We start from the raw sequence: 12,754 nt of genomic DNA, 5'->3' as shown, positions 1-12,754 counted from the left end.
TTCTTGACTAGAGCCACTGATAGAAAATCTAAAATATTAATTATGAGCATGATATCCAAAATCTGTACAAATAGTGAGTGTTTTGATCTTATGAGAAATCTGTTCTCATGTCATAGACAAGGGGCCATAGTGATTTGGACCCCACTGTGTAACATGTGTAGAAAATTACGCATGACTGGCCCAAAGTAAGGTCCTGTTCAGGTTCATAGCAGTTGCCATTTATATCAGTGATGACAAAGTTGCAAGGCTGAGGCATATCTTTTAGTGTTTGTTAAAATTATCGTTGGTTTTTTCTGTCAGATATAAAGTGCAGTTGATATCTACCTCAATGCCTTCAACATGTTTTCACAGCAGCCATGTAAACACAGATGTATCAATCCTTCCTGGTAATTGGCTGGTTGCCAAATTAGCCGAATGCAGTCACAACCCTGTTTGAATCTGGACACAGGCCTTGCACCCTCTGAGATGCTAAATAACTCATGAGCTGTTGCAAGAGTCAAACTAGTATTTATCCACTCTCTTGAAAACAGTTCTTGGAGTTCCTCAAAACTGTTCAGCACTCTGCTTGTGGGCTCCCTGTAAGGCTTCTTGCAGGGGGCAGAAAATCTCTACACAGCAATTCTGAGGCAGTGCTGTGAGGGACAAGTAAAAGTAACTTCACTAATGTTTTAGAGCAGGAGCACTGCATTGGTTGCAAAGCTGCACATCATTGTGGGGTTTTGTTATGTTTTGGGTTGGTTTTTTTTGTTGTTGTTTTGTTTGGGTTTTTGGAGGGGAGGGGGTTGGTGTTTTTTGGTTTTTTATTTAATTGCCTCAACAAATTGATGCTATCTAGTGTTGAGGTAGGTGGCCAACAAGAGAGACCTATTAGGAGTCATTGTCTTGCCTGGCCTTCCCTTAATCAGGCGTGGCCTGGGACATCCAGCTTTGGTGGGTCAGGACACTGGGGGAATTATATGAGCTGCCTGGTTGACCTGTGTGCTCTTTAGACGGAATTGCTTACAACTGAAAACCAAAGGATGAGGATCCCTGGGATAAGTCTGTCATAGGCATGACCTTTACACGAAGTTGTTGCCCTTGTTCTGGACAATGCAGTACGGATGTACTGTAGCACAAAACCAGGTATGTTTGAGTATGTTTCAAAGTTGAAGTCTGCCAATATAGATGTTTTTTTTCTGATCTAGACATCAGCCTTTGAAATTATAAAAAGAGCTGAATGAGCTTTTCTTGTAAATGCGGCATTTTTTACCTCCCTTCCATGGGGCTTCCCTAGTTTCTAATTAAATTCATGTTAAGCTAGAGCAAGAAAAAAGTCTCTTTTCTTTGTGGCTATTTATTGTGGTTTTCTATTTTCAGATAACTTGAAATAGAAGAAAATTACTGAGACTGCATAAAGGCATTTTGTTCTTTTGTGAAATTTCACAGAATTTGGCCTGTGGGTTGAAGAAACCCGTAACGCGCATGAACACGCACACTGAGGGATTGCACTGGCTGTATTTCCACAAAAAAATTAGGCCAAGAAGGTCAAGCTCTGTTTAGCCCCAAGGTCAAATATCACACACTGGAAAATGTGCCTCTGTTCTTGGTTTATTTCTAAATGAAAAATATTATTTGTTTCTAACTTCTAACAGTTCCTTGCACTGCAGTGTTTCCCTACTTTATTTAAGGTTTTCTGCAATTAGAAGAAAATGAATAATGCAAGAATGGATTTGCAAATTAATAGGTTGAATTTATGGTGCTAAAAATGAGGCTGCATTATGAATTATTCATGTATACCTGAATGAGCGCTATCTTTTCTTAAAACGTTTGTGGGGTCCATAAGATTGTCTCTTTCCTCACCAAAATAGTGTCTTGGTAGCCAAAAATAACAGCATCAAAATCACATAAGAGAAAAAAAAAATCACAGATGAAATAGGTTTTATGAGTTATATTCATTAAATATGTAGAAACACAATGATCTGTTTTAAATACAGACTAAATTTGAAAGAAAAAATAGTTTAAATATTATACAAATCAATGTGGATGTTAGCCTTTGTGGAAAGGAAAGGTTGTTAGAGGGTGGCATGAATTATTTGTTCAGAAACTCGCATTAGATGATGTTTTAAAAAAGCTCAGCATGTTTTAGAAAAGAGCAAAAAGCCTATTCCAGCACAACTAGCTGAATGAAAATTGCCAGGTTTGGGATTCCAGTGCCCTGAGGACCATCTACTCAGTACACAGCTTCTGCAGCTCTTCACGTTGTTGTCTTTGGCTAGAGGCTCCAGAACCATGGGAAGACCTGACAGGGGTGACATACTGAGTCCTGACTTCTGTCCTTCAGATCTGAAAGGGAAAATATTTAGCACTACAAGAACGGGACACATGAATGTCGGTGTACAGACCACCTTTATGTTTGTATTTAGCAGGAACATCCTGTTAGTTAGACATGAGGCAAATCCAGAAGTCCCTTCCTGAGGTGCTCCCCCGTGCTCAGTGCTCCGTTTCAGGGCTCTGCACCGAGTGACATGGTGATTTTATCTCTGAGACTCTTGGAGGAAGCAAAAAGCCTGGACCTTTCTTCTGGTTTCTTTTGCATGTGTGCGGAGGATTCCTGGGTTTATTTGTAGAGATAAAAGTGGGCTCAAACCCTGATGCTTTCCAAATCACCATTTAGGTTTCTCCTATTTAAAGACAGATCAAGCTTACAGCCCTTTGGGTGGTCTCTGTGGATGCTGGGTTTGTTCAAACCAGCTTCCCGAGAAGTGAAAATCCCAAATATAATATGAGTTTTCTTTGTAGTAAGTGTTTCCAGCTTCACTTCATCCGTAATCCCTTCCTTTGGGGCAAAGTGACTCAGTACTGCTAGTGGTAACAAGCAGACCGTTTTGACTGATGAGCACTTCACACTGATTCTGTGATGCTGGGGTAAAGAGGACAGAAAATTCCCTGAGTGCAGCCTAAAAATGTGCTTCACTCTTTCTTCACACTGATAAAGGGAAGGGAAAAAAATGGGGTTAAATGCTGTTCTACTTTCAGGTTCTGGCTTTTAGATACATCCTTTTCATTAATAACTATCCCTGTGTTTAAGCAGTTCTCTATGCCGTTAGAGCGCACCAGGCTTTTGTCAGTGCTGGGGTCCCAATTTGCCAGGTGCTGGGCAGTGAATGCCAAATCATTTAGAGCCTTGCGAAGCCAAGACACTATGAATGGACAGAGCAAACTGCTGAAAAGAAAGGGGAAACGTGAATGGAAAAAGTAGCTGTGGGAACAGATGTACATTTGCAGGCCAGAAGCAAATGTAATTAAGAGGCTTAGGATGATCTGTAGTACTTGCATACAAACATCACCTCTTTAACTTGCTTTTCTCACTTTCTCCCTAGATCTCATCTGATGTGGCACATCAGATGGACACTCAAGTAGAATTTTGTATAAAAGGAATTAGAGTAAAATAAATATCCTATTTGCTACATCTGCGAGACTCTTTACATCTGTTTTTGCAAGCACTTATTAACAGGAGGTTTTCCAAGTGGGGAGAATTTGGTTGATGACAAGATATTGGTCTGTCAACATCATAGGATTTGAAGAACAGCTGCCGGTTGTATTTGAAACTAGAAGTGAAGGAGAGGAGGAGTGTTAGCTCTGGACTGGTAACTGCTGAGAAAAGCAACAATTTCGAAATCACTCTTTTTCTAAAACGTGGTGGCTTTGCGTTAGAGACGCTAACTCTGAAACATCTCAGTGCCATTTTTCCCTTTTGTCTCTGAGACACTGGCTATGGCTTCCTTTCCTCTCTCTTCTCTCTCTTGTGATGTTTGTCAGTGCTTTTACAGCCTTTGGCAGCCGCCCAGCCAGAGCAGGTTCCTTGCCAACAGAGTCCCCTCATGGCAGCTCGTTTTATAAAGGGCTGACTGCTTTGATGGATGATAAGGCTAAGGGAAATGAAGGAACAAGGGATTTTTTTAATTATTATTTTTAAGGAAAAAGTCTCTCTCACTTGCATCTGAAAGACACGTTGTAAATAGAGTCAGTCCAAACCTTGCAAGCTTTTATCAAGCGGGAGCCCTTGGGGGTGAAAGCTGCTCCTGTGGTGCTCTGTGTGTGATACTGGGTGTGGAAGGTAGAAATATTACAGCAGGAAAGTTAGGAAGTTAAAAGGAGAGCAAATTAGAATTTTAGGCTATGAGAGAAAAACAGTGAGTGGAGAAAAGGGAAAAATAATCAGTCAAGGGAGAAAACTGGAACAAAGAAGGAAAGAAGTAGGAAAGCACAAATAGAAACAAAAATGGTCTGTAAGCAGAAGAGAAGCTGAAGAGAAGTGCTGGAGGAAAGCAAGCTTGGTATATATGCATCCATGTATGCACACTTGGTAGAGGAATGAGGAGGAGCTGAAGCCAGGCTGAAAAATAAATAATTAGAAAAGTTTAACAAAAAAATCTTTTTGCTGACCTTCCTTCTCATCAGTCCAGCTGGTACCTCTCAACATCAAATATTGATGTTCAGTTCTGTAGGTATCTGGATGAGCCTCAAAGGCCTTGATTATAATCATCTTGTGGAGATTTGCCTCAGTGCTCATAATTATTGAGGACACAGAAGGAAATACATGTTTTGAATCAGTCCAGTGTTTCCTTCCTTTTGTGTGTCCTGGCTGGACTCTGATGTTGGCAAATACTCCAGCTTTGCCCACCTTACCTTATTTTATCTTATGTTTTTTATCAGCTAGTCACATCTTAAGAGCTTCTAGTGCAATTTGAACATCTTCTGTGAATTATGTTTCACATCCTCTGGCTGTAGAGAAACATAAAATGACATGATCTCTCAGTGCCCATATGATCTTTCAATCAATATGTCACTTCATTTCCTTGCTCATTCCAACCAAACTCCTCATATGAGTGTGATTACTCAGGAGCATATAAATTGTAACTTATGGGAGAGACCTGTACAGGTCTCTTGGCAGGAGCAAACCCATCCTACCTGCCCGTATGCTTGGGTAAAGCTCTCTTGGGTCTCAGTCCAGACTGGCTCATTACAAACACTGCATTTACAATTGCCTTTTCCAGAGGTAACGTGCAGCATATTAACGGTTATTTTGTTAAGACTTCTTCCCCCTCTTTTTCTTTCCCCCCAGCTGAGGGGGGGACTGGAGGACTATCGTTCATTTAAGGTAACTCTTAAATGTCTAGAAACAGGGTTATTCTGCCTTTTGAACACCTTTCTTATCTATGCCTGTAGCTTTTGGGGCATTTCTGTCCCGTTCACATTTACTGCCATAGCACAGACAAGTGCTCTCTGAAAATGATGCATCAAGCCTTCTCTATTTCACAGTACCTTTTCTGGCTTTCTTGGATACCACAGGTTGTGTTCTCTGTTTCCACACCAAGTCAGTGGTGTTGCCTGTCTTCCTGCTGCAGGCTGTGCTGCAGAGGTTGGCACAGGCTGCCTGCCTGCAGCCAGCAGGAATGGCCGTGGGCCCTGCTCTGCTGGGGATGCCTGCAGCACAAGATGGGAGCAATTCCAGTCGAGAGGGATTGAACTGGGTTGAAAAAAGCACAGTGATGTTCTGAGTACTTGTAGTGAATCTGGAAAACAGTCCCATTTTTGTTGTTGTTGTTGTCCCCCGCCCCCCATTTGCTACTGGTTGCACATGCTGCTACAGTGATTAGATAATGTATTTATACTTCAACCTGGTTTGGCTCTTGTTACCCCAAACGTTCAAGGCTCTGTCCCTGCTTCTGTCTTTGATCTAGTCTAGTTTACAAACCAGTTTCCTTAGGTTATAGACAGAACTTCTGAGGTTCAAGAGGCAGTTACCTGCATAGTCACAACTGAGGTTTTATGGGACATAAACACTGACCTGGACTCTGGATTTTTCAAAACCAGCCCTTGGATTCCAGTGAAGGTGTCAAGTGCTCTCCATTTCATGCTGAAGTGTAGGCATTCCAGCCTAATCTCTGAGTTGCAAATGCATGCAGATCCTTCCCATCACTTCCTGGGTGCTGGAAGAATCGTGTCTCCTGGGATTATGCAGATTCAGTTCCAGTGGGTTTGATGTGAGCACTTAAACTGACCTCCTATACTTCAGGCTTACTCCTATAGAGTAAGCCTGAAGGTCATGAAAATAATATAAACTAGTTTAAAAATTATGAGAGTAAAACTGAAATAAATGAGTTAGGAAAATTCTAAGAGTAAGAGTGAAATTCAATGCATTCTGCCCGTGCATATTTTGTGAATCTTCGCTTCCTCTATCAATGAAACAGAGATTAAACTTCCTCACTTGCCTAATACTTGGTTAAACATTACACAGTCCATCGGCTCCAGATAAATGTGTCCCCAATTGCATGGGACTTCTACTAATAGAACTTGAGTTAAGTAGTAGTCATTAGAGTAAATCAAATACCCCAGTAAAGTGGCTTCAGCTCAAGTTAGGTGCAGTGCAATCATGGCCCTCAGGGCATGTGGCTTGATTGCTTACAGCCTTGCATGTATGTTTCTATAAGTGCCATTTTCTAAATGAAAAATGTCTTTTTTTTTTTTTTTTCCTCCCCCCTGTGGATCCTTTCAATTTATAATAAAAGACCTCAAGTACTTTTTGAAGCCTCCTTGAGGGAATTCTGTTTTTACTGGGATTTTAAAAAGGGAAATAAATGGGAAAACAAGGAGAATTACTGTGTTTCATCTTGCTCACCAAAATCTCACCTTGTCTGAACTCAGAAGTCAGAGTATATTCAAATATCACGGAGGCAGTGTTCAAGTTTGTGGAACAATAGCCTTGAAATATTCACAGAGTACTAAATATTGGATGAATAGCTGAATGAAAGTTCCAGACCTAGAATGTGGAAAGATCAGTCAAACTTGCCAGAGGAAATATAGCTTGAGCAGCTACACTGTCTTTCTAAGCTGCCTATCCCTCCTCCCCCAGATGTGATTTTTGAACCCACCAGTCACTTGAGTAGATGTGATGGAAGCATGGCGTTTCAAAAGACATGGAGTTGTTTCAAATTCTGTGAAGGTGGTTAGTTGGAAGGGAGGAACAAAGAGGCTCTGCAGGAGGAGAGAAGCTTCTTCATGCAGCTCAAACACCACACAGCAGGTGCTGCCCTCAGTTCAGGAGCCAGTGGGGAGCAGGACAAGGTGGGGGGATGTGGAGAGAGCCAGAGGTGTTTAGGGTGGTTCCAGGGGGCCGCTGTGGTGAGGGAACACAGGCTGGAGGTGGTGTGCTGAGATCAGGAGGGTGCATGGGATGTAGAATCACCAGGAAACCAGCTTCGTTAGTGTTGTGAATGGAACAACTTCATTTATATGAACAACTTTCCTGTGTGGTTCAACACTCAAGAATGCAAAACATTACTTGAGTCCTCCTCACTCCCTTCCCTGACTCTGCAAATAATGTAAGACATGAGGAGGAAACTGGGCTGTTAGAGCAGAGCAGGCAGGACTGGGAAGGCAAGGCTGGGACTATGCAGGAGGCACGCAGGAAGGCCTGGGTGCTGCAGCTCAGTGTGATGCTCCTCGGACACTGCCTGTGCTGTGTTGGCCCTGTGATGGCCACTGGTCAGCTGGCTACAGGGATCACCCAGTGCCACAATCAGAGCCTGTAACTACACAGTTTTTTTAAAAATTTTTTTTAGATCTCTTTTTTGTGGTTGTTGGGGGGGGGGTTTTGTGTCTTTTGTTTTGTTCTGTTTGGGGGCTTTTGGGGAGTTTGTTTGGCTTTTTTTCAGGGCAAGAAGGTAGTATGCTGCAGGAGCAGCTGAAAAGTAACAAGATGTCTTCCAGTTACAGCTGCTCCTGCAGGAGCTTTGCCTGGTGATGCTTTGTTTATCTTCCTTGTGAGGATTGTGAGAAGGGAACCAAAAATACCAAGCGAGCTCTGCTTTAAGGGATAACCTCTATGATATCTCTCCTTTGCATCAGAAATGTGCAAATAGAAAATGACAGCATTATTTTCCTTTCCCTCTTTTCTTGCTGCAGTATGCTTTCTCCCCTGCCTGGCATACTGATTTGCTTGAGAATCCAGGCAGCAATCTGGTGGAGAATAAAATCATTAACTACACACAGGCTTCTCTCAGCACCATATCATGACTGGACTCCTACTACAATCTAGTAGGTTTTTTCCCCAGATCTCAAAGTACTTTATATGTAAAATAGTGTCCCATTCCAACATTTTTTTTAATTTATTTTTTCAAGATTTTACCAAAGAGAATTACTGAAATATATTTCACAAATTATCTCATCTTCCTTGTCCTCGTATGTGTCGTGCAGCTCTTTCTCAAGCATTTTTGCTTACTTGAGACGGCGTTTTGCAATGCCAGGATATTCTGGTTGCAAGGCCTTTCTTCATTTAAATTGAACTTTGGCAGTAGCAATAAAGCTTTATGCAAGACTTGAAATCATTGGGAGAGTAGCCTAGAAGTAGTAAATTAAATTAAAATCCCGTTTGTGCTCTTTTGTGTTGGTGCTCTTATTTTCGAGTCTGGGAGATGTAGTTAAGCTTGCCTCCGGTATGAAATTTTTTAAAAATATGCAATTTAGACAAAATTAGAAAATTGTTTGGGGAAGGAGCCAAAGAAAATGGTAGATTTGACACAGAACCCCAGAGGTGAGTCAATCCACAAAGAAAAATGTTGAAATTTCCTTATAAGAGAGAGAATTCAGTTATTTTAGAATATAACACTGGTGATGCAGACCCTGACCCAAGATTCACCCTGACCAGACTGCTATTTCTGACAGTATCCATAGGTGAAGACCTTTGGAAGAGCCTGAGGAAGACAGGTATGTATGGTACTTGATGTTCTCCCAGCCTTCACTTTTCTGAACTCAGAGACTTCATGGCTAGATGTGGTCCCAGGGCAGCTGCCCTCTGTGACAATAGGTCCAACCTTCCCTTGAAACCACAAAAACTTGTACCATCTGTAGTGCCCTTTGTCAAGGAGCTCCTGCTGCCCTTTTTGCTGTTATTTTGTCTCCTTCAAACTTCAACTGACCCCCTATTGCTGGTACCGTTAGAGAAGCAGACAATCAGTCTTTTTGCAGACTTTTTTGTATACCCTGAAGTCACCTCTTTCACTGACTGATGTGTCCTACCCTCACTCATCTGTTCCTTGTACAGCAGCTTTCTCTCCCTTTGATCTTCTCTTCTGCCTTTCTCTGAACATTTGGAAGTTCTGCTATAAAGCTTTTGAGGGATTTTCTTGCTCAGTTGTATATGATTCCTCTGCAATTTTTCACAGTTGGTGCTAGTCCTTACTATCCTGAATAACTTAGTTTTCTTGATAAGCTTTCTCACTTCACCCTTTTCTAAATTTTCCATAAATATGCTGAACAGCACAGACCCCTCTTGAACTGTTGCTTACAGTTGAGAAAGCATTGCTACTCTGTTTCCTAACTGGGCAAAAACCTTCCATGGGTGCTTGATTTCTTCTGATGATTTGGAAGATGTTTTTGAAAATCAAGGCAGTTAGTGTCAACCAAATTACCCTTATCTTCAGATTGTGGATCCCTTTGCAGCTCTCTGTGGAGAGCAAGACCTCCTTATAAAAGCCCTACTAACTTATTGTACTCTGATCATCCCAAGTAGCTTGTGCTTGTCTAGTTGGCCACTAATTTTTTTCACTATTACAATTCCTCCTAATTGTCTTGGTTCAAAGGTCAGGCTACTTTCCCCCTATTGCTTCTGGTGATTATTTAGGATTTGGTGTCGCTTTGGCCCAGAGCCGTGGGTGAATGTTGCAATGTATCCTGGAGATGAAGAGATGGGCTCCAGGAGCTCAGCACCTTGCTGGTGTTCTGGCCCTGTCCTTGGCCAGCACACAGGACACATCACACTGTTCTCAAGTGAAAAACTGTGTGCTCAGAGAAAGAAAATGTGTTAAAGCATAGGTTGGGAACATAGGCTGGGTGCTCACATGGGAGGGGGGTGTTCAGTCCCTGCTCTGCCACAGCTTTGTCTCTGTCTCCCTCTCTCCCTGCATGTGCTGTGGGCGTAGTGGTATTTTCCCAGCTCAGAGGGTTAGGGTTGGATAAGTAGTCTGCAGACAGCAAGAACCTTATTTACGACTGGAATCTGTGCCATAGTAGAGCCAAAAATAGGTGGGTGAGCATACTTACAGTAGCAGTGGAGCGTTGCTAACCTTGTGTGACAGAGCGAGGGCTAACACGCTACAAACGTGTTGTGGAGAGGGAGTGGGAAAGCCCTGGCTGAGCACAGTAGGATCAACCTCCCCTCATGGAAAAGGGGCTGGGTTCCATTGTCAAAACATTGCCTTAGGCAGGACTTTTCAAACAGGGCATTTTTTATCTGACTTGACCTTTTGTCTGTGAGCTTTTGGGCCCTGCTTAGGATTGTAAACCCGCACCTTCAGACATGCTGGAAGTTCTTCGTGGTCTGGAGATGAAACTGGGATGGAAGAAAGGGCCAGACCTTGTGAAACAGAGGACAACAGAAAGGGACGGTCACAGAGGGGCATGTTGGCCGCAAGGCTGCAAAGGATAGTTAAAACTGGCTGGAGTAGTTATTCCTCATGTTGCACTGCACCTCTCATTTAAACTTCTATGTGGAAATTACTTTCAGTGGGTAGCGATTTGCAGAAAAAAATACTGTTCAACTCGGTATTATGAGAGAGATCTCAGGCTGTCTGAGGCACATTGAACTGGGTGCTCTCCCTGCTTCACGCACTGTGCATTAGTCCAGCCACACCTAACAGAGGCATTTGCATGAGTAATTAACTGCCGTTTCCTGCAAATCGAATTACTTGGAATTAGAATTTAAAATTACTTTCCAATTACTGAACCACACTTGCTAGTGAGAGCAATGTTTTTACTGTGCCACATTTAGAAAGGGCAGAGGCTCTAAACTCTTTCAAGAGAGCAATTATTTCTGAGAAGCACAGTGTGTCCAGGGATCCCAACCTTATTTGCTTTACGCTGCTAACAACCACTGGAGCTGGTGCTGCTGTTTTCATAAGTGAGACAAATTAATTTGCTTCTTAAACTTTATGAGTAGAACAATATAAAATTTCCTTTATTAGCATCATGTTTCAAGGACGGCTGTATGGGCTTCAGTACAAAGTTGCTTTTTGTTTTTAAAGTGTACAAGCAAAATTGTTCAGAGCCTTTTCCTGACAGGCTGTATAATTGTACGTGAGGTTGTATATATAATTCTAAGTGAAGATGTCCCTCTTATCACTTAGAGTATCAATTTAAATTGCCAATGAGGATGTTGCACTAATATTACAGAATAGTATTTCCTAAAAATATTCTTTGAAAATTTACAGACCCTGAATTTCCTCATGTCTTATGTCTGACAGTGATCAGAAAAATTGTTTTTCTGTCTGCCTGAAACACAAATAAATAATAAAAGGGATTATGTAAAAATTATGAAGCAAGGGCATAATATTTTAAAGTTGTACTGTGGACACTTTGGCTGGCATCAATGCATTGAAGAAAATAAATGTATTTGTGTTTCTTGATGCCAGCAAACCAAGTCTTGCATGTAACTTAAATGACTTGCTGTCTATCTTAGTGTGGTTTCACAGAGTCAAAGCCTTATTATTAATGTCTGCTCAAAGAACACAGTACCCTGTTAACTGTTAATAGGAGCCAATGAATCCTAATTGATTCAGTGACCAGGGAATATTTGATGTTCAAGATCATAAAATGTTATGAGAACAGACATTAATTTTTGCTATCTGCTGCCTAGAAAAGGAATGGATTTAGTTAAAAGCAGTACTAGAAGTACAACTTGTTTTTTCTGTATTATATATAAAAGCATAATGACATTGTGTAGCTAACTTGAACTGACAAAAGCAATGACATGTAAGGTTAAGATTCTTACTACCTTTAGTCTTGCTGAGGCTGGAAATACTGCAGTGCACTAAGCAATAACACTACGGAAATAAAGAGACCAATTATAATTGTAAACAAGGGGATGGAAAAAGGAGAGCTTGACTAATTTCTTAGCAAATTTATTGGCAGACTGTTAGAATAATCATATAATAATCCCTTCTGAAACCAATAGAGGTCCCCAAATTAACAGTAAAAAGAGAATTTGCCCTAATTTTTTTTTTCATCTCACCCTAAATGTCTCCTTTAATTTACCCATTAGGGCATGGGTTTAAGAAAGAGTGATGACAGGAGATGTATTTCATTGGTGCCGCCTTCTTTCTTTTGTTTAGGCCAGATGGTTCGGCTCTGGGGAACCTGCAGTGCTTCCTGGCGGGCAATCACAGTATGGGAGGTGATTGCTGAGTTCCTCTGCCAGCACCTAGACAACTTGGTTAGGGTTTCAGTGACTCTTATGTCCTAATTGTAAGGAAAGGCAATATTTGTGCTGTTAAAGGATGTTTGGAGCGGTGATGGAGGCTAAAAAGGGAAGAGCGTTATGGAGTTCGACATCGGAAAATAAAAGGGGTGGGAAGAGGTGGGAGAAGCGAGAGGAAGATGAAGCAGGATAACATGGGTGGATGGAGCAGATGAGCAGGCTGATGGCAAATGAGCAGAGCTGTTTGCTGCCAAACAGCTCCCAGAAGGCAACACTGGGGAAGAGGGACTTGTCTCTGTGAGGCCTGAACTTACTGCTTCCCCCGGGCTATGGCTGAGCTTGTCAGCTTGTGTCAGCATGCTTTCAGAGTGTCCCCAGGAGGATTTGATACAAGGGTAGAGAACAGTGCGGAAAAGAAACCTTTTCTTAAGCCACCTACTGGCACAAGGAGCCCATCAACCAGAGGGTTACGGTAATTCAAGCCTTTGCTTTCTGAAGAGAGGGCTGACACACTTTCTG

This window comes from Hirundo rustica, chromosome 3 (genome assembly GCF_015227805.2).
Source record: "Hirundo rustica isolate bHirRus1 chromosome 3, bHirRus1.pri.v3, whole genome shotgun sequence".
Classification (NCBI taxonomy): domain Eukaryota; kingdom Metazoa; phylum Chordata; class Aves; order Passeriformes; family Hirundinidae; genus Hirundo; species Hirundo rustica.
This window is presented reverse-complemented; position numbering follows the sequence as displayed.